The 26,672-nt window shown below is 43.9% G+C and overlaps 1 long non-coding RNA gene and 1 pseudogene across 1 annotated transcript in view; one reads left to right on the top strand and one right to left on the bottom strand.

The window, feature by feature from the left end:
* LOC114274217 (cellulose synthase-like protein B4) overlaps nt 1-26,672 on the bottom strand; it is a 106,702-nt pseudogene that overhangs the window by 29,575 nt on the left and 50,455 nt on the right.
* LOC145795325 (uncharacterized) overlaps nt 3,462-26,672 on the top strand; it is a 41,129-nt gene continuing 17,918 nt past the window's right edge. Inside the window, exon 1 of the long non-coding RNA XR_014336117.1 lies at nt 3,462-6,317. This is a non-coding gene — a long non-coding RNA (uncharacterized LOC145795325). The remainder of the gene's footprint in view (nt 6,318-26,672) is intronic.

The raw sequence follows: 26,672 nt of genomic DNA, 5'->3' as shown, positions 1-26,672 counted from the left end.
CTGCATTTAATTTGTTAATTAATTAGAAATTCTGTAATAATTAATTTAGTAGTATTTATTCGGACTGTAATATTTATTCGGACCCTCCGAGTGAGGGCAATTGTGTAATAAGTGTGCGTGAGTGTGTGCATGTCTCCCAACCCCACGTCTTTCTTCCCTTTTATTTACTAGCTTTCGATGGTTAGCCTAAGGCATGTTTCAATTAGCATACAGTATGATAGCATGCGTGCATCCATACATTTGTCTTACATGCACCGGGCTCGGCGCATCATACTAACTGCATTTGTATTTCAATCCCAAAGTTGAATACATGTTAGTTGTAGCATCATCACATGCCATCTTAGAATAGCCGAGCCTATTGTAGTTGCATCTTGTATGTGTTGCATTAGCCATCTTAACATGAGCTAGGATCATGCATTGATTACTAACTTGCTTTTGTTTTGGCTCAGAGTACTAGGTAAGCATTTATGCTTTAGCATACCGCATGCGTGTGAGTGTTGCCATAATAGCATGATTACCATGAGGCTAGCTGCTTATGTGATATAACTGCTTGAGTGCCTGTGGGTGGAGGTCGAATTACCTAAATTGGAATAATGCATTAAAACTGTGAGTTTTAAGCCCACCAGATAGTAGCAAAATCATCTTTTCTGAAGCCCACTCGAGGGTGGCAAAATCTACATTTTTAGCCCACTTGCGAGTAGCAAACCATTTTCAAAACAAGCATGAAATGTTTTGTTCCAATTTAGGCGATTTGGTCTATACTTGTTTGCTGTGCGCATAACGTAGTAATTCTAGGCTAATAACCGAAATAAGAATACATAACGTTTTCAAAAATGGATATCACGGTTAGTAGAGGCCGATCTTCAGATCGGACGAGAGGGGGTGCTCATAGCTGACCTTCCCCAATCGTACCCAAGCTCCCGAGCCGATTCAACTTTGGTGATGACGGACACGTGGCCTTTGGCACCGAGTCAGGGTTTCCTAAATTCCCCATAAAAAATATTTAGGTGGCGACTCTGTATCTGGCAAAACAGTTCATGTTTGGCACTTCTTTCAAAAAATATATGTTTTCAAAAACGATTTGCCAGATCTGGACTCTTTGATGATTCATCGGTCTTGCATTGCACTCTGCGAGATTAGATACAGGACCGTGACACTAATTGAGTCCGAACTGTAACATGAGGCCCGAGGGCGTGTCTACACTCATGAAATTAAGAATTCTAATAAACTTGTTTGGTTTGGTTTTTCAGAATTTACTTTTTAGAAAATTGAAATTTTTTTTATTTTTCATGTTTTTATTTTATTTTTTACTAAATTTTTTAATATTTTAAGTGTCTTTTTTTTTAGATACATCTAACATAAATACACTTAAATAGTATACTATTTGTAAAAAAAACAATCTTTAAAAAATTCACTAAATATCAAAAATATAAAAAAAAATATAAAAATTTAGTATATTTTCATATTCTTGGGTATTTATTCATTTTTTACAGTATTTTTTTGCAAATATTTTACTTTCTAGATACGTCTAAGTAAGGTGTATCTAAAAAAGTAAAATAATTACTTAAAATTTTAACAATATTCACTAAAAATAAAAATAAAAATGAAAAAAAAAAATAAAAATAAAAATACTCAATTTTTTAAAAAATTGAAACCAAATACAGTGAATATATTTACATATTATTGATGTATTATAGTAATTTTTTGTTCAATAAACAAGGTATTAAACCTTGAAAGTGATGGTTTTCAAAATAGAACCTTTATTTAGAAAATTCTAGAGGAGAAGCTCAGTCATGGCAAGCCTTCAACAGCAACAAGGAGGATGGCAACTGGTGATGCATGGGCGAAGAAAGTAGGTAAGGAAGTGTGAAGAGACTGAAAAAAAGGCTAATGCTATCTACACAGTTTTTGTTGATAACATTCCATGGTCCATGACTCCAAAGGGACTTTATTCTCTGTTTGGAAAGTTTGGGGTTGTAAGTGATGTGTTCATTCCAAACAAGGTAAGGAAAGCTACGAAGACAAGATTTGGCTTTGTCAGATACGATTGTTGTGTCGCAGCATCTATGGCAATCGAAAAAGCTAATGGTTTGTGGTGTGATGATAAGGCTTTGAAGGTAAAGGAAGCAGAGTTCAGGAAAGATCCAAAGCAAAAACCCAATGGTACAACCCAAGCAGCTATCAATGGAGGAAGGGGAAGAAATGATGTAAGAAGCACTAAGGTGCCCATGGGGAAGCCAAGGCCAAGGAGTACAAGATTCAAGTCCTATGCTGATGTCGTAGACAATGGATCATGCAAAGATTATAAGGAGCACACCATCGTCGTTCATGACATGGGGAACGGATGGCTGTTTGACAGCCTCATTGTGAAGTTAAAGAGTTACCACGCTTTTTCAATCTTTCAGAAGGCAGTTCTTCAGAAGGGAACAAAAGGAGTTATAGTAAGGAAGGGGGAGGGGAAGGGGAGGATGGCCATAGTCTCTTGTAACTCACCAGAACACTTAAAGGAGAATCAAGTTTTACTCAAAGAATGCTTGCAGGAGTGGTGTGAATCTGTCTTAGAATGGAGTAAAGGTGCCCATGTAGAGCAAGAAAGGGGAGTATGGCTTTGCTGCTATGGTGTGTCATTTAACCTATGGAGTACTAATACGTTCAGAATCATTGGCAAAATTTGGGAGGAGGTAATTAAGCTTGACGAAGAAACATCTAAACAACTTTCCTTTTGGTGTGGAAGAGTCAAAGTTGCTACAAAGTATATGGATTCAATTAATATAGTTATTCAGATATGTTGCAAGGATAGAGTTTACCCTATTAGAGTTTGTGAGGAGCAAGTCATGGTTTCTAAAGTGGTTAATGTGGCGTGTATGTGCACCATGCATGACTGCTCCAGTTGAAACAAATTGGAAAAGCAAGGAGGCAGCCATGGTAATAGCTTAGAGAATGAGACAGTTGGGGTGGACGGGGTAGACGGAGTGGAGATGAATGATGTGGCACCTGTTAATGATGTGGCAAGATTACTAAGGAATGAGGTGGCAATGGCTCGGGTTAATGCTAAGGAAAATGAAAAGAATGGTTCAAATTCCTCTTTCGTGGGAAAAACTGTTAGTTATTACTTGGGAAACATAAGGGTGTCAAAAGAATGCAAAGCTCAGACAGTTGAGGAGATACCATTCAATAACCAGAGGAGTAATGATGTTAGAGAAAGTGCAAGGATGGAGAAAGTCACCACGTCTGGGTTTATGAAAAGCCTGAGTGGGAAGGGGTGTGAGGAGCCTGGAATAAACATAGAAATTCTGTTGGGTAGGGCCTAACTAGCTGAAGGACTGTCTAAGCCCAAGTTGTTCCAACAATATTGGACCATAGCCATAGTATTACTAAGGGCAATCAGGCCCAATTGGGGCCTACTTTCTTATCGCCTAAATCTCAGCCCACAGCTAAACAAGGATTATTTGTGGGGGAATCAAGCAAGACCAAACCCCAAAATAACAAGCCTTTTAGGTCTAAGAAAATGTTTGTTCCAGAAAAAGGAAGCAGGGAACGAAGATTTGTTCGAAACAAAGGAAATGAATTAAGAGGTAGAGGATTGGCAATTGTGAACAATTGGCATAAAGGACCAGTGTTTAGAGTGGCAACATCAGCTATGTCTCGTTCAAGCTCGAGTGGGCAGAGTTCAGCCAAAATGATGAGCATATTAGCAGAGGCCAGAGAAACTATAAAACTGGGTAAAGATCTGGGCATTGAGTTTGATAACAATGATGAAGAAGCTTTGAGAAGGCTTGTTGAGCTTGAAGAAGATGATGCTTTGAAAGTAGCACATGGGAATGATGTTGTTCGTAATTGAACAACATTATATGGTGGTCTTGGTGTTCTCCCCAAATTTTAATGAAGCTATTGTCGTGGAATGTAAGGGGCTTAGGGAGACCAGAAAAAAGGAGGTTGATAAGAAATATGCTCAAAGAAAGAAGAATTGATGTTGTGTTTTTGCAAGAAACAAAGAAATTGGTGCTGTCATCCGACATAATTAAGTCGCTATGGCCAGGTGATGATATGGAGTACATGTCGGTAGATGCTGAAGGATTGTCTGGAGGACTCTTGTGTTTATGGAAGTCTAGTGTATTTTCACTCTCACAATGTTGCAGCACAAGGAATTTCATCCTCTTGTCAGGTACAATTCATCCTAACTTTCAATGTGTTTTGATTAATATTTATGGCCCTAATGATGTTGGTAGAAGAAATCATCTTTGGAATGTACTGGTAAATTTGAGGTCACAATTTAAGGAGCCTTGGTGTATAGGGGGGATTTCAATGAGATTAGAAAGTTGGGTGAAAGGAAGGGTTGTTCACGAAGGGATAGTGGCATGAGGGCTTTCAATGACTTCATAGAAGGACTTGAATTATCCGATTTACCAATGCAAGGCAGGCAATTTACATGGAGTAATTCAAGTAACATAGGTTAGTGGAGTAGGATTGACAGAATTTTGCTCTCAACAGAGTGGTTGGAAAAAATACAATTTTAAACTTTGGGGTCTTACAAGAGGGGTTTCTGATCATAGTCCTCTTTTATTGATGGAGGATTTTAGGGATTGGGGGCCAAGACTGTTTTGGTTTATCAATGCATGGACATTACACCCTCAGTTTATGTCAGTTATGAAGAACTCCTGGTTGGACTCAGAGGTCTCAGGTTGGGCGGGGTATGTCATTCAGATGAAGCTCAGGAAACTCAGATTGATTTTAAAAAAGTAGAACACTGAGGTATTTGGGAATGTTACTCACTCAATCAAAAAGGCAGAGGACGAACTACACAAACTTGACTTATTGGTTGAGCTTAGGGATTTGTCCGAATAAAAGGCTCAAAGAAGAAGAGAGATTAGACAAGAAGTATGGTCACTGAACAAAAGTATGAATGGATGTGGCTCCAAAAATCTAGAATGAATTGGAGTTTGAAATGGGACAAAAACACGAGATTTTTTCATATTGTGGCTTCTAGTAGGCACAACAGAAACCTTTTAAATTCGATATCAGTGGGAGGGGTCCTATTTGAAGATCCACAGGGGGTGAAGCATGAGATTTTTAAACATTTCAAGGATCTGTTCTCACAAGATCGAAGACATAGGCCCAAACTAAATGGGCCTTTTATTTCTATTGGCAGTGATTGTCTTGCTAAAAACCTTGAAGCAAGATTTACCGAAGGGGAAGTATGGGATGTTGTCAAGAACTGTAATGGTAATAAAGCTCTGGGACCTGACAGGTTTAATCTGGTATGCTTTCAAAAGTGTTAGAAGGTCCTTAAGGCTGATATTCTTCAATTTTTTAATGATTTTTATGAAAATGGGAAGTTAGTATGGGATATCAACAGCTCTTTTATCATTCTTATCCCTAAAGTTGATGGACCAGCCAAAATTTTTGATTATAGACCAATTAGCCTAATTGGGTCTTTATATAAAATTCTAGCCAAAGTTCTTACTAACAGATTGAAAGTGATTGGGGAGGCACAATCTACTTTCCTAGGGGGGAGGAATATTTGGATGGGGTATTAATAGCAATTGAAGTGGTTGATTGGTGGAAGAGAAGCAGAAAAAAGGGTCTGATTCTAAAACTTGAATTTGAAAAAGCTTTCGATTCTGTTAGTTAGGAGTGTTTGTTTTCTACGATGAACAAATTTGGGTTTGGGGATAAATGGCAGAATTGGATTAAGGAGTGCCTAACCTCAGCCAGAATTTCAGTTCTTGTCAATGGGTCCCCAATCCCTGAATTTATTCCAGAAAAAGGCTTTAGGCAGGGGGATCCAATGTCTCTTTTCCTATTTAATCTTGTACCTGAAGGTTTAAATATGTTGTTGCAAAGGGCAAGATAAACAACTGTAACTCATCTTCAATTCGCTGATGATACGATAATTTTTTGTGAAGCAGATGGGAATGAGGTGGTAACAGTTAAAAGGATTTTGAGATGCTTTCAATTAGTTTCAGGCTTGAAGATAAACTTCCATAAGAGTCTTGTGTGTGGTGTAGGAGCGCCTGAGCAAGTGGTGAAGGAGTGTGCATATAGACTGAATTGCAAAAAACAAAAACTACCTATTATTTATCTTGGGTTGCCTTTTGGTGCCAATCCCAAACTAAAGAAAACCTGGCGACCTGTCATTGATAAGATGAAGGCTCGATTAGCATCTTGGAAGAGGAAACTACTGTCTTTTGGAGGCCGGCTTACCCTTATTAAATCTAGTCTTTCCAACCTTCCTGTGTACTATTTATCTTTATTTAAGCTGCCGCAATCAGTAGCAAAGGAATTTGAGAGTATTCAAGCAGCCTTTCTTTGGGGAGGTGTAACAACGCCCGCGGGGGGGGACCTCGCTGCTACAGTTCGGACTCGATTTGTGTCACGGTTCTTAATCTGAACCAAAGAGTCCAAATCTGGCAAATCGTTTTGAGAAACAGATTTTTTTGAAAGAAGTGCCAAACATGGACTGCTTTGCCAGATACAGAGTCGCCACCTAAATGTTTTAAAATGGGAGAATTTAGGAAACCCTGACTCGGTGCCGAAGGCCACATGTCCGTCATCACCGGAGTTGTCTCGGCTCGGGAGCTTGGGTACGATCGGGGAAGGTCAGCTATGAGCACCCCCTTTCGCCCGGTCCGAAGACCGGCCTCTACTAACCGTGATATCCAATTTTGAAAACGTTATGTGTTCTTAATCCGGTTATTAGCCTAGAATTACTATGTTGTGCGCGCAGCAAACAAGTATAGACCAAATCACCCAAATTGGAACAAAACATTTCATGTTTGTTTTGAAAATGGTTTGCTACTCGCAAGTAGGCTAAAATGCAGATTTTTCCACCCTCAAGTGGGCTTTTAGAAAAGATGATTTTGCCACTATCTAGTGGGCTTAAAACTCACAGTTTTAATACATTATCCCAATTTAAGCAATTTGACCTCCACCCACAGGCATTCAAGCAATTTATTTCATGTAAACACTTAGCCGCATGGCAAGCATACTATTATGGCAACATTCACACGCATGTTGGATGCTAAAGCATAACCACTTACATTGTACTCCGTGCCAAAACAATAAACTAGTTAGCAAATGTGCGTGTCCTAGTTCATGTTATTTTGCCTAATGCAACACATACAATATGCAATTTTAGTTAGGCTCGGTTAACCTAAATATGGCATGCGATATGCAACCAACTGATCCATGTATTCAATTTTGGAATTTGAAAATACGAATGCGGTTAGTATGATGTACCGAGCCCGGTGCATGTCAACAGATGCATGAATGCACGCATGCGTATCATAAGGTATGCTAATTTCAAAAATGCCCTAATCTACCATCATAAGCAGGTAAATAAAAGGGAAGAAAGAAATGGGGATTGGAAGACATACACACACTCACCCACACTTATTACATGTTTACCCTCACTCAGAGGGTCCGAATTAATATTACAGTCCCAAATAATAAACAAATAAAATTATTACAAAACAACAAAAAAAAAAAATACTCTAATTTAATTTAAAGGAAAGAAAAAGGGTAGCCGCAGCCTCTGCCTCGGGATGCGCGAGTGATGCATGCTCGAATCCGCCTCGTCCGGAAAACCCGTACTGTACTCCTGTCGCCTCTGTTTGTACTGCCTTGTCTTTCTGAAAATTGCCAAAATACTGGAGCAAGTTCCTTGCGTCCTGCAGAGCACCACCGGCCAGACAGAATTACCACCGGCACTTCACAATTACCATCGGCATTTTATTGGACTCATCGGCACTCCAGATAGTGCCGGTCGGCACTAAATTCTGCCGGTCGGCAGAAACTTCCTGCAGAAGACAATTTGACAGCAAACAGAGAACAGACAGTGCATGGTATGGAGTTCTTGGACACATGTAAGCATGGTCCTACTTCTTATCATATTTTGAACTCAAAGAAGCATGACCTTCGACCTCTGAGCCATCAATGTTGCATGATGACTCAAGGGATCAAATTTGCCATTTAATGTATGGATGTATGCAACAAACAACATGAAAACCGAGGCCTTATCAAGTTGGAGTCAAAGGTCCCGATGACCGGGAATCGAGGCACATTGCATCACTTGAAGTATGAATGGTCCTTGATTCCCAAACTTAGTTTCACACCCCAAACCAAGTAAATGCAATGCATGTAATGCTCAACAAGGCTCAAATGTGTCATGCCACCAAGATATAAAGCACAACAAGCATTATGTAACCAACATGACAAATGTACAATGCTAAGCATACAAAGTACAAAAATGGTGCAAACATGGACCAATTTGACCATGGGATTGATAAGCTACAAGGCTTAATAGAACAACTATGCAACAAACATGGAGCAAGCATGCATGAGGGCTTAAAATGGCAAAGGGGCAGGCCCTCACCCTTCTCAAAACAGTAGCCAAAAGTGCTCAAAATGATGGACAATCAACTCATGTTAACGGGCAAACTTATGGTCCCAAAGTTAAGGCACAAAAAGGAAACACTTCACCCTCATTAACATGACCACTCATGGCATGATTAAAGCAAAGCAAAAACAGAATTTGTGCATGCAAAATAGGACCGCAAAAACTCCTAATATGGTAGCTAAAATATCCCCCATGAAGCATATGCACTAAGGCTCATTCTTAGGCATAAGAGGACACACCCTCAAGGCATTAAAGAGGCCATGCATGCACACATACAAGCATGATTCTTGGACTAAAATGTGGTCCTTAGATGATGTTAAATCATGAGGATAATCATAAACATACATGTTAGAGGTCAACATGTTCAAAGCTTTTAAGCTAAAATACAAAGCAACCCTAACAAACATGTCAAGCATGACTAAATGGATAACCAATAAACCTTAAGCATGGAAAAACATCACTAAGAACTTCATGGAACTAAACCAACTCTCACAAGAATCATGGCCTAATCATGAGATGTATTTCTAAACAAGATGGAGCAATACAAAGCAAGTATTACAAGCATACAAGGAGGCCCAAATCCGACCAAAAACAGAAGTTATATATGACCTAAGATGCCTAAAAAAATACTGAAATGAAGCCAAGGAACAACAAGCACACATGCTATCCTTTTGAGCCCAAAAAGCAAGGAAACAAAACCATAAAGGGAGAGGGGTGTCCCTCCCCTATGCAAGACTTAAAACCAACTTTTTTGACACTAAAATACACTGATTTTTAGTGATGAAAAGATCAAAATGCTGAAGTGAATAAAACCTTATCAAAGAGGCACCAAAATAGACCAAACAAGGCCTATGAGGGTGAGTTTGCACTCAAACCACAAAATGACCTTAATGAAAGTTCTAGAGCAGGAAAATTTAAGCCTTTTTCATGTTATACACAAGAGCTAAAACAGTAAACAAAATAGGTAGAAAACCAATGCAAGTTTGGGGAATAAAAAAGAAGATGCTCACCCTTGAAGAACCCTTGAAGAACAAATGGTCTAGCCTCCTTCTTTGGATCAAAACCAGTCCAAAACTCAAGAAACAACTCCTCCAAGTACCTCAATCTCGGAGTAAGGTGTAATGGTGTGTCTAATGGTGCAAAAGTAAGGTAAAACACACCTTTTGAGCTAAAAAACACACACAAAGGAGGAGAGAGGGGGAGGTATAGAGATAATATGTATCTATATTGCTAAGGGCTGGTTTTTGCTTCTGTTTTTCTAACCTAGAACCAAGAGGAAAGCCCCTCTCTTATAGGGCTCCCTCTTGCAAAGCTTATACAACAAGCTTGGCTAGAGGGAAATCCCTCCATACACGTGTATGGAGGGGGGGAGAGTTGGTGCCAGCTATCACAGCTGGCACAAAATATCTCCATAAAGTGGATGAACAGTGGTCGGCTGCCCAAAAATGCTATTTCGGCAAAAAACAGTGCCGACCGGCAACATATTATGCCGACCGGCAATAAATTGTGCCGACCGGCAAACAAAAGTGCCGATGGAAGAAAAAGACCAGCCGGTGGCCTCCAGCCACTGCCGGTGGTGCGTGGGGATGCCTTACATGGCATTCCCTGCCTCTCAAAGGCAAGATGCAAGTGTTTGGTGCAAAACCAGACACTAAACGGTTGAGTTCGGAGATTCTGAGGCAGGGCACGCGAGCCGAGACCTCCGGGAACTCCAAACGAACATGATCATGGATGATCACCGAGTGTTCAAACGGTGACGTCCAAGTCTTGAGGACGGTTAAAAATGGGGTGTCTACAGTTGCCCCTCTTTGACAGAACTCGAAAGTCATAACAATGACGGGAGTGAATGTCAAAGCCCAAAGACGACCCATTTTTGACAAGGCCGAAGACTCAGACAAACATACAAGACCAAAAAGATACGCGCCCGAAGGCAGGGGCAAAATGCAAGACAATGCACGGAGCCGAGCATAACTTACGATCATGCAAAGGAAACTGTAACGAAGCAAACATGCGACAGTTTTAAGCTAGCATACCAAACTACACTACAATGCAGAAAGGATGTAAGAGAATTATGGAATTCTCAATACGTCTCACTCGGAGATAAAATACCTGTGCGGCTCGTCTGGTTGCACCAGCTTCAAATGAACCGTACATACAATATCGTGCCTGAAAAGAAAACAAACTTAACAGGTACAAAATGGTTAGCAACATGCATGACAATGCAAATGCGGTGTACTCGAAATGCGTGACAGCGCAAAGCAAGTGGGGAGCATAACAATGCTCGTGAAAATACAGACAGGTAAGTGAAACATGCGGTCTACACCGGCAACAAAATTGATTATGAACATGCGGTCTACGCAGGTGATGATATTTAGCAAATATGCGGTCTACGCAGTTGAAACATGCGGTCTACGCAGGTGATGAAACTGAACATGCGGTCTACGCAATCAAAACATGCGGTCTACGCAGGTATTGAAATTAAACATGCGGTCTACGCAATCAAAACATGCGGTCTACGCAATCAAAACATGCGGTCTACGTAGGTATTGGAATTAAGCATGCGGTCTACGCAATCAAAACATGCGGTCTACGCAGGTAATGGAATTAAGCATGCGGTCTACGCAATCAAAACATGCGGTCTACGCAGGTATTGGAATTAAGCATGCGGTCTACGCAATCAAAACATGCGGTCTACGCAGGTAATGAAATTAAGCATGCGGTCTACGCAATCAAAACATGCGGTCTACGCAGGTAATGAAATTAAACATGCGGTCTACGCAATCAAAACATGCGGTCTACGCAGGTATTGGAATTAAGCATGCGGTCTACGCAATCAAAACATGCGGTCTACGCAGGTAATGAAATTAAGCATGCTGTCTACGCAATCAAAACATGCGGTCTACGCAGGTAATGAAATTAAGCATGCGGTCTACGCAATCAAAACATGCGGTCTACGCAGGTAATGAAATTAAACATGCGGTCTACGCAATCAAAACATGCGGTCTACGCAGGTATTGGAATTAGGCATGCGGTCTACGCAATCAAAACATGCGGTCTACGCAGGTATTGGAATTAAGCATGCGGTCTACGCAATCAAAACATGCGGTCTACGCAGGTAATGAAATTAAGCATGCGGTCTACGCAATCAAAACATGCGGTCTACGCAGGTAATGAAATTAAACATGCGGTCTATGCAATCAAAACATGCGGTCTACGCAGGTATTGGAATTAAGCATGCGGTCTACGCAAGTAAAGGAACGTACTATTACACAGCATAATCGAAACAAATTGCGGGGCTCACAAAGCATGAAAAGGATACGGGGCGGGACATTCTTCGCACGCATCGAACGTTGCTCGCAAAAATTGTGGCCTGAGGTCAACTCAAAGGTTCACGTTTCAAAGGTGTGATTTCCCGTATTGTAAGGACGTCCAACAACGTGGCTGACCCGAACAAAGATGCGGAAGGTGCGTTAACCGCAAGGGGAGTTTCACCGGTATTAATTCTGATACTTGGCTACCCTGTCATTCTACGTTTTATTTCCCTTTTTACTAGTAGTTTAAGCACATTGCACTGCCTCAGGCAGGTTTATTTTCTTTCTCAAAATTCACACACTTTGCAAAACATGTGATGGGAATGAAACGAATCATTTTATTCAAAAGATGTTGCATTTGTGGATCTTCTGTGCATCGCATCACAGGGTATCACACCACAATGTGAACGAAATTGAACTCATTTTGGAAATTTGCCATCGTAATAATCAGGTAGTGAACCGACTTACAACTCGATAAGCAAAACAAGGACATGACACAACCAAACAAGTGTGAATACAACTCGATAAACAAATCAAGAGCCACAAGAGAGCGAAATACAACTCGATAAGCAAATGTTCAAAACTCGACAAGCAGACGGGCGTGGCTTCACAAGAGTTTATCGCCGGGGGGGTTTGGAGGTGGTGAAGTTCCCCACTTCTTAGCATAAACAGCTCAGGAATCCAGAAGGAAGTCCACCGGCATGGTGTAGGGACCACCGGCCGCAAGGAGTGGTTACCGGCCATATATCTGTTTTGTCGGCAAACTAAAATGGTCGGTCGGCATATTTTTTTGGCCGGTCGGCACTAAACGAGGGGGACCACCAGAATGTTGACATCTGTCCCCCACTCAACCTTATCTCCTACAAAAGATCCCAGCTTCGTAGTTTTTCTCATTTTCACACTGATTTGCTCCAATGGAAGAGTTTCTTGCCCAAAATCTCACAGCTTGGATTGCTAGCTTGGATGGCTCGGAAAAAGTGAATTTCTGGGGCTTTGGCATAAATGCACTGTTCACTCTGGGTCGTACCCTGTTGCATCTCCCGTTTCTTCATGCCGCGGCAAGGTTTTGGAATCCGGTGACACATGTCTTTAGCTTCGCCGGGCAAGAGATGTGTCCTACCTTCGAAGATTTCCGAGCTTTAATGGAGTCCGAGCGCGACGAGGAGCTCTTGCCCCAACTTAATTTTGGTCATGCCCAATCCTTAGGGCGCATGTGCGGACTTAGCATGCGCGATGCTCGGTCTCTGATGGGCGGCGGGATGTTAGACATTCTGAGTTTGGCCAATCAATTTTCTGATGCTGGTGATCGCAGCAACCATCACTGGCAAGGCTTCCGACGGCATGCCCTCTGTTTGTGCATGCTATCCCATTTTCTATTTGTCTCGGGCTCTGAAGGGCTAGTGTCCGGTTGATTGAGGTCGCCCAAGGCTTGAAGGAGGGCAAGAGTTGCATTGCGATGACTCTGGCCGAGACGCTAATGGGCTTAGACGCCTTTTATCGTCATGAGACGTGCAGATTGGCAGGGAGTCCACTACTACTACAGGTAATGTTTCCCACCCGATCTCGCATTTCTGTATTGCTCACATCACTCAGCCCTCGAGCTCAGTCTTTTCTCACAAAACCCCATTCTCACTCTTCTCTCCTCATACATCTCTCTATTCTTTAATCTCTCATTTTTCAATCCCTCCCCAGGTGTGGCTGATGGATAAATTGCAGGTTGTGGACTCCTGCCCAGCATATTCAGCTCGCGGCTACTTCTTCCGGCATCGTCTAGTCAATGCCTTGGATGAGGAATGGTGGTTCGCTTGGATGTGCCACTTGTCCGCAGACCGTATTGCTTGGCGGTGCCCTTGGCTGAACCTTCCGGCGATGAGTTACAATATGCCTCAGCAGACTGGGATTCAACTGGTTGGTCTCACTCATTGTGTATTCTATTTCCCATTTCGGATTCGATGCCAATTTGGCCATGATCAGACTTGCCCGCCAGAGGGGATAGAGTATCCTGCTGCATTTCCAACCCGAGGTGCGCAACTTGCTTGGCAGGCCACTGCGTGGAGGATGAGAGAACTCCTGGCCCCCGCTCCTACTTTCAGTTGCACTTTGTCTGACGAGTGCATAGATTGGCTCAATGAAGAAGCACAGATCGGGCCCAGCTTGGCATCAGAGGTTTCGACCAGCTCTGGGAGGGGGCGCAGGAACACCTGACTTGACCATGCCCTAGATTTATTGCTTTATTAGTACTTTCAAGTTTTCTTTCATGAATGTAATAAAAAGCAACTTCAATTGTATATAAGAGCAGGAGAACTCTATTTTGAAATCAAAGAAATTGAAAGTTGTGGCACTGAAAATTTTCCACCTTGGTCCAAAAATGGTCAAAGTTATAAAAAGATTATTTGAACAAAGTCAGCTTATATTAAAACTTTTCAAAGATATTTTTGATGTGGATTAGAACTGGACACGCCTGAGATCTGTCACTCGAGATGCACAACCCCAGATTCCTGCAACTGGAAAGTTGCCCCTAGTCTGAAGAGCGCCACAGCACTGCATAGCAACGGAAAGTTGCCCCTAGTCTGAGTGGCACTGCACCGGAGATTCCAACGAATGCTGATGAACAAAGATGACTGAGATGATCAAATGGACAAAGTTGATCGGGGAAGTGTTACAGCTGAACTTCAGGATGAAGCTGCCTACGTATCCCAAACATGGGAATCAAGCCTTACGTAGTTCCGGCTTAGGTTCGCTCGAGTATTTTCACTCTCCTCTTGCGCTCTAACTTTTGCCAAGGCCGCCCTTTGCGGGTTTTCAGCCTTGCGAGCTCAGTTTTTATATTTTCTAATTTTTTGTGCTCTAACTTTTGCCTAGGTCGCCCTTTCGGGTTTTCGGCCTAGCGAGCCTCTCAAGGATAGTATTTCTTCAACTTGTCCATATTGATCGGTTGAGAGAATTCTAAGCCATCTAAGTCCATCAGAACCACAGCTCCGCCTGACCAGATAGCTTTGATGATGTAGGGACCAGTCCAATTAGGTCTGAACTTGCCCCTCGGGTCGTGGATGGGAGCTCGGTTGTCTTTGAGTACCAAATCCCCTTCTTTTAGATTTCTGGACTTAACCTTCTTGTTAAAAGCCCGAGCAATCCTGCGCTGATAACTCTGAACGTGGTACAGTGCTTTCAGTCTTCTTTCGTCAAAGAGCATAAGTTCCTCGAACCTGCTCTGCTGCCAATCTGCCTCAGCTATCTGACACTCGGCCAATACCCGTAAAGACGTAACTTCAATTTCAATAGGTAGAACAGCCTCCATTCCATAAACTAACGAATACGGAGTTGCTCCGGTAGAAGTTCTAATTGAAGTCCTGTAGCCCCACAGAGCAAACGGCAACTTATCTGGCCAATCTCGATAGGTCTCCACCATTTTCCGCAGTATATGTTTGATGTTCTTGTTGGCGGCCTCAACTGCTCCATTGGTTTGCGGCCGATACGTAGATGACTTATGAAAAGCCACGTTATACTTTTCCAACAAGTCGACCACTTCTTTCTTAAAGTGGGATCCATTATCCAAGATAATCTCATTTGGCACCCCGTAGCGACAGATAATGTTGTTTCTAATGAACTTTGCGACGCGCGACGCTTTCAACACCGCGTATGATTGGGCTTCGACCCACTTTGTGAAGTAATCTATCGCTACCAGGATATACTCATGCCCGTTCGACCCCTTCGGGGTGACAGCTCCGATCACATCGATCCCCCACACGGAAAACGGCCACGGGGAAGTCATGTTGTACAACTTGGATGGTGGGATATTCATACGGTTTGCATGGATCTGGCATTTGTGGCATCGCCGAACAAAGCCGATACAATCCTCTTCAATGGTCGACCAGTAATAGCCCTGTCTAAGGATCTTTCTAGTCAACATTACTCCATTCATGTGTGCACCGCACTCCCCTCCGTGGATGGCCTCCATTAGGCGCTTCGACTCTTCAGCTTCTACACAGAGCTTATGCATTCCCAGATGACCTCTTTTGTACAGCTTACCTCCGCAGATGATGAACTGAATAGCCATTCTTCTAATGGCCCTTTTATCCTTGGCGCTTGCCCCTAGGGGATACGTCTCCTTTTCCAAGAAGTTCCAAATATCGTAATACCAGGGGTTGCCGTCTTGGGCTTCATCTATGGCAGAAATTGACTCGTATGCTGGCGCAAACTTCTGATCAATGATGACTAGACGCATCCGGACTCCCGACGGGATGTCTATCATGGAAGATAGAGTTGCTAACGAATCTGCAAACCTGTTGTTCTCTCTTACGAGGTGGGTGAAATTTAGTTTCTCGAACCGAGGAATTAACAAATCCAAGGTTTGGTGGTAAATTATCATCCTTTCCTCCTTGACCTTCCAGTCTCCTTTTGCTTGAGACACAACAAGATTCGAGTCCCCAATGACGTCCAACCGTCTTACCCCTAGCTCTAGGGCTGCTTCCAGACCAGCAATACATGCCTCATACTCTGCCTCATTGTTCGAGACTCTGAACTGGAGCTTGAATGCTAAAGGGATACAGGAATCGTCAGGCGCTATCAGCAACACCCCTATCCCATACCCATACTGGTTTGACGCTCCGTCAAAATACATCGTCCAAGTTTCATCCTCGATATGCAGAATTGCTTCATCTGGGAATAGGTACTCAACCGCTTCATCCCCCTCAACCGGGTGGTCGGCAAGGAACTCCGCTACCGCTCTCCCTTTCACCGACTTGCGTGTTACATACTTCAAGTCAAATTCGGAAAGCAATAGCAACCAACGAGCTAGCCTACCCGTAAGTGCTGGTTTCTCGAAAAGATATTTGATGGGATCCAAACGTGAAACCAACATTACAGAGTGAGCTAACAGGTAGTGCCGCAGCTTCCTGGTAGCCCATACCACGGCCAAACAAGCCTTCTCCAGTGGTGTATAGCGGGTCTCGTAATCCAGCATCTTCTTGCTCAGATAGTAGATAGCCCTTTCCACTTTATCTTCTGACTCCTGCGCGAGCATGCAGCCCATGGTGGTCTCAGTTACCGAAAGATACAATATCAACGGTCTCCCCGGTTCTGGCGGTGACAATACAGGCGGGTTCTGTAGATACTCTTTGATCTGTTCAAAAGCTGCTTGACATCGGCCGTCCCATTGGAATTTCTTTCCTTTCTTCAGGAGGCCAAAAAGTGGTTCACAAGTCAAGGTTAATTTAGAGATAAACCGCCTTATGAATTGCACTTTACCTAGAAAGCCTCGCACCTCCTTTTCAGTCCTTGGTGGTGGCATTTCTAAGATGGCCTTGATTTTGGAAGGGTCGACCTCGATGCCCCTTTGCGTTATCAGAAACCCTAGCATCTTTCCTACTGTAACACCAAAAGTACACTTCTGGGGATTCAGCCGCAGCCGAAATTCTTTGATCCATTGAAAAAAATTTTGTAAGGCGGTGTAGTGGCCCTCTCTTTCTTTGGACTTGACAATCATGTCGTCCACATACACCTCGACCTCTTTATGGATCATATCATGCAATATTGTGGTTGCTGCCCGTTGATAGGTAGCTCCCGCGTTTTTCAGCCCAAATGGCATTACTCGATAGCAATATGTACCCCACGGGGTAGTGAATGCAGTCTTCTCCCGGTCTTCGGGCGCCATTACTATCTGATTATAGCCTGAGAAACCATCCATAAACGAAAGCAAGGCGTGTCCTGCCGTGAAATCTATCAGTTCATCAATGTGCAGCAAGGGAAAGTCGTCCTTCGGACTGGCCCTGTTCAAATCTCTGAAGTCTACACAGACCCGAATTCTGCCGTCTTTCTTCGGCACCGGAACAATGTTGGCCAACCAAGTCGGGTACTCAGACACCAACAGGAAGCCTGCATCAATCTGCTTGGTGACCTCTTCCTTGATCTTAATGGCCCAATCAAGGCGGATCCTCCAGAGCTTCTGTTTGACAGGTCGGGCCTCGGGATCAAGAGGGATCCGGTGCTGTACAATCGTAGGACCACGCGAAAACATCTTTGAAATCTTTTAACAAAGCGACTAAGCGCTCGTGTTCCTCAGAAGACAACGTGGACCCGATCTGGACCAGCTGCGGGTCCTTCTCAGTACCAACATTCACAGTAGTGATTTCATCCATTAAAGGTTTAACAAATCTTTCCTGCTCTTGATCAATTAACCGTTGCAAAACCGGAGGAATTTCTTCCTCATCATTTTCATCAAAATTTTGAAAATCTTGATATAAGCAATAAATCAAAGGCACCGAAAAGTACTCCGAAACCACATCCACGTCATTCTCATTAAATACTTCCGAGCCGTCGGATTCCTCTGTTACAACAGACTCAAAAGAAAATGAAAAAGACGACCTAGACAGGACTGTGGCATCCGGGTTATCACCCCCGGGAATACCGGACTCACACTCAGTTGAGCTGGAATCTGATTCCGACGTACAAGATTCGGTAGAATCAGATTCCGGCTCACTACCTGACCCGGTGCTGCTTGATAGAAAGCCTTCTTCATATTGCCAGATGAGAGAAGGTGCGATGGATGCATCCAAAATAGCTGATGGTAGGCCCGCAGCCACTTCATTCCCAATCACACATACCGAGGAGCTATCCCCCAAGCACCTCTGTTCGATCAGAGGATCTGAAAGCAGACACGCCAGTGCTGCCCCCATTTCATTTTCAGCGTCCTCAGACTGTACTTCCTTACTTTGCTCAGCCTCAGCCGATAGATCTGCCTGCCCTTCGGCGATGTCATCCTCAGGTAACTGTAAATCAAAGAAGATCTCAAACCCCGGTACGCGCTTCTTCTCCGCGTTGAGCCACGGCTCCGGGAAGCCACAAAACGGAAAGTCCTCCCCTTCCCGGACGAAACGTCCGTTCAGGGTCCCCCGAATGGGCTGGTGCATTAAGTCAAAGGGCTTTCCCATCTGTTTCGCCCTGGCCCTTCCGGCCATTTCCTTTCCTTTCCTTATCCAATCCTCTTTGGTGGGTAGGTAGCCCAAACCAAAGGTATGGGGGTTATGTGGCACTTCGGCCGATGTTGCGGCGCCTTTCCTACCGCTCTTGCCTAATCCCATCCCGGGGATGTGCTGGAGTTTGTTCATGAGATAAACTGCTTGGGCACTGACATACACCCCTTCGTTAGCTGCCATGATGTTCTGTACGACCCGAGCCTCGGCCAAGGTAAAACCTGATATGAACACATCTTCTATACCGTGCTCAATTTCTAGAACAGGCGTAGATACCTCTGGTGGTGGATGAATTGATGAGTTTCCAAAAACAATGGCTACTCCCTTCCCATAGGGGTATTTCACCACTTGATGTAAGGTAGAGGAGACCGCCTTTACCTGATGCAGCCATGGCCGCCCCAAAAGCAAATTGAACGTTGCAGGAACCTCCAAGACGTGGAAATCTATCTCGTGCTGTCCTGGCCCAACCTTTGTTTGAATCTTAACTGTCCCCATTACTTCCCGGCTTGTGTTGTCATATGCCCGAATCACCTGGGCCGTTGGCACAAAATCCGCGACTTTCAAACCAATCGCATAAGCTGTCCTTGCCGGGCAGACGTTGATGGCGGACCCCGTGTCGACAAGTACCACAGGTATCCATTTATCTCTGCACTCGACAGAGATGTAGAGCGGTTTGTTATGGTTCGCACCCTCGGGTGGCAGCTCTTTGTCAGAAAAACTCAATGCTGGGGAACTTCCTCCCGAAAAGACTAAGCCCACCAGCTGTTCGGGCGTGGTATCTATGGAAAGTTTGGCCTTATCCATGGCTGACAGGACAGCCTGCCTATGTACTCGAGAAGCCATAAGCAGTCCCCAGATGGAGATGTCTGCTTGTATCTTTTTCAATTGTCTCAATACGGCCTCATCTTCGAGTTGCTTCTCCTTTTGTTTCTCTGCTTCATTATCTTTCCCAGACGCCTCTGGTTGATCTAGGTGTGGAGGTTTGAAATACCGTCCGCTCCTAGTCATGTGATCGACTTTGCCGATATACCAGGTATCATCTGGTTGGTTACCTTTCCAATCCTCGTCTGTGTGGGCAAGACATAGATCGTCGTCTTCCCACCACATACCATCTGCAGCTGACAGGCATCTGTCTGGTTCTGGCACAACTGTCTCGATACTTGCAGTACCTTTTATCCCTATGCCTGCAGCATCCTTCGTTTCCGTACTTATGGCGGTTTCGACCCCCACGTGGCCTTTTGTTTTCCTGATCCTCTCAGAATCCTCAAATCTTTCTTGTTCTGACTGTGTCAATGCAGTAGGTTGCTCACTGATCCCTGTACTCAAAATGCTCCATTCCCGAGCGAAACTCTCGACACCGGCGCTCTTCGGCGATGCATTCTGCTCTTCGACACTCCCGGCCGTTGTTGACATTCCTGCCCCTGCCGGGCCTTGTTCTGACTGGAACTCCCCTATTACATCCGGCTGATCGTCTAACCACCCCGTGGCTTCTGCTGACTCTTCATAATCGTACCAGTTGATGGCTGAGTCTTGGTCATCGTGAAATTGGAACTTGACAAAATCCTCTTCCACGGCTGTCAAATCATTCGTTCCCTGTCCTGAATTGTCCCTTCGGATTACACACAGCTCTCCCCCGATTGGAAATTCGACATCTGGTCTATTTTGGCCCACTGGTGAAATGTAGTCACTCGGACTGTAAGCATTCCCAACATCATTCTCAGACTCCGCAGACTTCGGTTTGACAACCTCTTTCCTGTTCTCTATGGTCACCACCACTGGCTTGGGTTGGGTTATGGAGACGTCCATCATGCACAAATCGGTGCAATCAGGGAGGAAAACTTTAGGTTTAGGCAGGTAGGAGGGTGTGATGTAGATACTAGGATCGTAGGATGCGACCCCAGTGTAGATGAAGTTGATTCTTTTGGGTGGTGGAACTTGGTTATGTGTGGGGAGAGGATTTGTGGTAACATTGGGTTTCTCAGGGGGTAAAATCACCCCATTATCAATGAGATCTTGAATTTCATGACGTAAACGAAAGCATAGGTCGGTGTCATGACCGTGCTGCTGGTGGAACGCACAATATTTGGCTGGGTTGTGGGTGGCGGGTAGTCTGTCGGGTAAGGGCCGCGGCTCTAGGGGCTTCAGATGCCCTTTTCTGATCAAAACCCCCAAAGCTTTAGACAGGGGCATATAAAGTGGAGCGAAAGTTCTGGTGTTTCTGGGAGGGTATTTGGCCGTTTGTGAGTTGCTTCCGAACGCACCGGAGAATGGCGTGGCTGCCGTATTTCTTAGGGAAGGGTTAGTGGTGACCATACTCACTTCGGAGGTCCTGGCAGTCGTAGCGCCACTCGGGCCTGCATTAGCACTACGATTGAAATTTCTACGGGGTTGCTCCCGGTCATTATCGATCCAACCTTGTCTTAGGGCGTCTTCGATCTGCACCCCCATTTCATGCAGATCAGCAAAGGTAGGAAAGGGGACTACAATCATCTTTTGCATTAGCCTCGGCTGGAGATTGCGCATAATCATCCGAATCTGGTCCTTGTCCGTGGGTCTTAAGGTCATCAACGAAGCCTTAGCTCGCCATCTGGTTACAAATTCTGAGAAACTCTCCTTGGGTTCTTGTCTCGTTGTCTCGAGATCTCGGGTCGTGATCTCGATTTGTGTGTTATATGAGTATTGCAGGATGAAGGCCTCAGCCATCTCGTCCCAATTTCTCTTGACGTCATCCTCCAACTTGGCGTACCACGCGGACGCTACACCCGACAGGGTACGGCCGAATAAAGACAGCTTCTGTAATCTGGTGAGGCCCATTGGCCTTAGGACGTCTGAAAACAGTCGCAGGTGTACCATGGGATCCTCAGACCCGTCAAAACGATCAATTTGGGGCATCTTAAACCGATCTGGTAGCGTCACAGCTGTGTCGATGTATCCATCTCCAATGTTTGGAATGGACTTCGCACCTTGAGATTTCTTGAACAGCTTTTCAAGCTTGTGCATTTTTAACGTCATGGGGTCTACCTCAGACTCAAAGGGAGAATCCGATACATTAATGGGAGTGGGTGCCTTGGATTGTTGAGGCGGAATCGGGGGTGGAGCCGGCCCCGTTGGGATGTCTGTATCTTCTTGGACATTCTGGGCGTTTGGTGTCTCTTCGGGTATTGGATCCCTTAATGGAGGAGGGATTTGCTGCGAAGGTGATGCCCCAGTTTGCTGTTGCAATCTCCCAATTAAATCCGCTTGCTCACTCATAACTGTAGCCTTTTGCCTGGCAAATTCTGTCTGTCGGGCAGCATCTTGCTGCATCATTTTCATGCTTTCCTGAAGTTGGCGCACCATCTCCTCTAAGCTAGCCATACTGTTCTGCTCTGGTTGAATTGCTGGTATGCGTTCCCTCTCTGTGGGTGAAACGGGATCCTAATCCCTACTATACACAGGTGGGGTAGACAAAGCCCTCTGTACTGATTGTTGAACCGGTGTCCTCTGCCTAGTTGCTTTCCGTTTAGTAACCGGGGGTAGAGAATGGTACACTGGTTGTCCTTCTATCAGATCCTCAGATCGATGGAGCCAGCGACCTCTGATCCAGAGTGCTTGGGGAATGTCTACTGGGTTAGACGCAATGATACTAAACTACCTAGCAAAAAGATAAATAAAGCAATAAATAAACCAACAACTGGACAGCACAACGGCATAAAATAAACAAATAATATACAGTTGGATATTCAAAACACATAGTCGATAAGTCGAACACACTGTTCCTCGATACTGATCACTGTTCTCAAAATCTCTATTCCCAATACTGAACCCTGATACCCGCAGATAACTGATTCTCTTAAAGCTGATACTGATGCCCTCAGGCCTGATGCCCAGACTTACAAACTGGTGTGTTCATTTCCCTGCAGAAATACATTCTAACAGCACATAGCAAGTAAAGAGAGCCAAAACACCCCTATGTTGGGGTAGGGTTTCCCTGTCCTATTTTGTCAGGAGCTAGGGTTTCACTACGCACACAGCGGTTTCAAACAACTTAGCAGCGGGTAAGCAACCTGTCCTAGCTTGGAATGGTCACTATGGTTCCGAATATGCACTAGGTCGAATGGTCAAAAAGGGTGCCCTGGTAAAAACCGGGGTTTGTGTTCCCATGCTGTTAGAGCCCATAGCCGGTCAGCCTTACGGACATGCCTTGACAAGACAAGCCTCCGGCAAACCGTTCAGGAATGGCAGATGGCAAACACTGTGTTCCTAGGTGCACCAATGCACATGCAATGCAAAGAAACACATAAATGAGATCAAAACAGGATATCACAAGTTCGAGTCAAGCTCTCTAAATCTCCCCAGCAGAGTCACCAGAAACTGTAACAACGCCCGTGGGGGGGGACCTCGCTGCTACAGTTCGGACTCGATTTGTGTCACGGTTCTTAATCTGAACCAAAGAGTCCAAATCTGGCAAATCGTTTTGAGAAACAGATTTTTTTGAAAGAAGTGCCAAACATGGACTGCTTTGCCAGATACAGAGTCGCCACCTAAATGTTTTAAAATGGGAGAATTTAGGAAACCCTGACTCGGTGCCGAAGGCCACATGTCCGTCATCACCGGAGTTGTCTCGGCTCGGGAGCTTGGGTACGATCGGGGAAGGTCAGCTATGAGCACCCCCTTTCGCCCGGTCCGAAGACCGGCCTCTACTAACCGTGATATCCAATTTTGAAAACGTTATGTGTTCTTAATCCGGTTATTAGCCTAGAATTACTATGTTGTGCGCGCAGCAAACAAGTATAGACCAAATCACCCAAATTGGAACAAAACATTTCATGTTTGTTTTGAAAATGGTTTGCTACTCGCAAGTAGGCTAAAATGCAGATTTTGCCACCCTCAAGTGGGCTTTTAGAAAAGATGATTTTGCCACTATCTAGTGGGCTTAAAACTCACAGTTTTAATACATTATCCCAATTTAAGCAATTTGACCTCCACCCACAGGCATTCAAGCAATTTATTTCATGTAAACACTTAGCCGCATGGCAAGCATACTATTATGGCAACATTCACACGCATGTTGGATGCTAAAGCATAACCACTTACATTGTACTCCGTGCCAAAACAATAAACTAGTTAGCAAATGTGCGTGTCCTAGTTCATGTTATTTTGCCTAATGCAACACATACAAGATGCAATTTTAGTTAGGCTCGGTTAACCTAAATATGGCATGCGATATGCAACCAACTGATCCATGTATTCAATTTTGGAATTTGAAAATACGAATGCGGTTAGTATGATGTACCGAGCCCGGTGCATGTCAACAGATGCATGAATGCACGCATGCGTATCATAAGGTATGCTAATTTCAAAAATGCCCTAATCTACCATCATAAGCAGGTAAATAAAAGGGAAGAAAGAAATGGGGATTGGAAGACATACACACACTCACCCACACTTATTACATGTTTACCCTCACTCAGAGGGTCCGAATTAATATTACAGTCCCAAATAATAAACAAATAAAATTATTACAAAACAACAAAAAAAAAAAATACTCTAATTTAATTTAAAGGAAAGAAAAAGGGTAGCCGCAGCCTCTGCCTCGGGATGCGCGAGTGATGCATGCTCGAATCCGCCTCGTCCAGAAAACCCGTACTGTACTCCTGTCGCCTCTGTTTGTACTGCCTTGTCTTTCTGAAAATTGCCAAAATACTGGAGCAAGTTCCTTGCGTCCTGCAGAGCACCACCGGCCAGACAGAATTACCACCGGCACTTCACAATTACCATCGGCATTTTATTGGACTCATCGGCACTCCAGATAGTGCCGGTCGGCACTAAATTCTGCCGGTCGGCAGAAACTTCCTGCAGAAGACAATTTGACAGCAAACAGAGAACAGACAGTGCATGGTATGGAGTTCTTGGACACATGTAAGCATGGTCCTACTTCTTATCATATTTTGAACTCAAAGAAGCATGACCTTCGACCTCTGAGCCATCAATGTTGCATGATGACTCAAGGGATCAAATTTGCCATTTAATGTATGGATGTATGCAACAAACAACATGAAAACCGAGGCCTTATCAAGTTGGAGTCAAAGGTCCCGATGACCGGGAATCGAGGCACATTGCATCACTTGAAGTATGAATGGTCCTTGATTCCCAAACTTAGTTTCACACCCCAAACCAAGTAAATGCAATGCATGTAATGCTCAACAAGGCTCAAATGTGTCATGCCACCAAGATATAAAGCACAACAAGCATTATGTAACCAACATGACAAATGTACAATGCTAAGCATACAAAGTACAAAAATGGTGCAAACATGGACCAATTTGACCATGGGATTGATAAGCTACAAGGCTTAATAGAACAACTATGCAACAAACATGGAGCAAGCATGCATGAGGGCTTAAAATGGCAAAGGGGCAGGCCCTCACCCTTCTCAAAACAGTAGCCAAAAGTGCTCAAAATGATGGACAATCAACTCATGTTAACGGGCAAACTTATGGTCCCAAAGTTAAGGCACAAAAAGGAAACACTTCACCCTCATTAACATGACCACTCATGGCATGATTAAAGCAAAGCAAAAACAGAATTTGTGCATGCAAAATAGGACCGCAAAAACTCCTAATATGGTAGCTAAAATATCCCCCATGAAGCATATGCACTAAGGCTCATTCTTAGGCATAAGAGGACACACCCTCAAGGCATTAAAGAGGCCATGCATGCACACATACAAGCATGATTCTTGGACTAAAATGTGGTCCGTAGATGATGTTAAATCATGAGGATAATCATAAACATACATGTTAGAGGTCAACATGTTCAAAGCTTTTAAGCTAAAATACAAAGCAACCCTAACAAACATGTCAAGCATGACTAAATGGATAACCAATAAACCTTAATCATGGAAAAACATCACTAAGAACTTCATGGAACTAAACCAACTCTCACAAGAATCATGGCCTAATCATGAGATGTATTTCTAAACAAGATGGAGCAATACAAAGCAAGTATTACAAGCATACAAGGAGACCCAAATCCGACCAAAAACAGAAGTTATATATGACCTAAGATGCCTAAAAAAATACTGAAATGAAGCCAAGGAACAACAAGCACACATGCTATCCTTTTGAGCCCAAAAAGCAAGGAAACAAAACCATAAAGGGAGAGGGGTGTCCCTCCCCTATGCAAGACTTAAAACCAACTTTTTTGACACTAAAATACACTGATTTTTAGTGATGAAAAGATCAAAATGCTGAAGTGAATAAAACCTTATCAAAGAGGCACCAAAATAGACCAAACAAGGCCTATGAGGGTGAGTTTGCACTCAAACCACAAAATGACCTTAATGAAAGTTCTAGAGCAGGAAAATTTAAGCCTTTTTCATGTTATACACAAGAGCTAAAACAGTAAACAAAATAGGTAGAAAACCAATGCAAGTTTGGGGAATAAAAAAGAAGATGCTCACCCTTGAAGAACCCTTGAAGAACAAATGGTCTAGCCTCCTTCTTTGGATCAAAACCAGTCCAAAACTCAAGAAACAACTCCTCCAAGTCCCTCAATCTCGGAGTAAGGTGTAATGGTGTGTCTAATGGTGCAAAAGTAAGGTAAAACACACCTTTTGAGCTAAAAAACACACACAAAGGAGGAGAGAGGGGGAGGTATAGAGATAATATGTATCTATATTGCTAAGGGCTGGTTTTTGCTTCTGTTTTTCTAACCTAGAACCAAGAGGAAAGCCCCTCTCTTATAGGGCTCCCTCTTGCAAAGCTTATACAACAAGCTTGGCTAGAGGGAAATCCCTCCATACACGTGTATGGAGGGGGGGAGAGTTGGTGCCAGCTATCACAGCTGGCACAAAATATCTCCATAAAGTGGATGAACAGTGGTCGGCTGCCCAAAAATGCTATTTCGGCAAAAAACAGTGCCGACCGGCAACATATTATGCCGACCGGCAATAAATTGTGCCGACCGGCAAACAAAAGTGCCGATGGAAGAAAAAGACCAGCCGGTGGC

Source organism: Camellia sinensis, chromosome 7, assembly GCF_055761805.1.
Source record: "Camellia sinensis isolate YWXY chromosome 7, ASM5576180v1, whole genome shotgun sequence".
NCBI classification, from domain to species: domain Eukaryota; kingdom Viridiplantae; phylum Streptophyta; class Magnoliopsida; order Ericales; family Theaceae; genus Camellia; species Camellia sinensis.
Note: the sequence above shows the minus strand (reverse complement) of the source record. Positions and strands in the feature narration are given on the sequence as shown.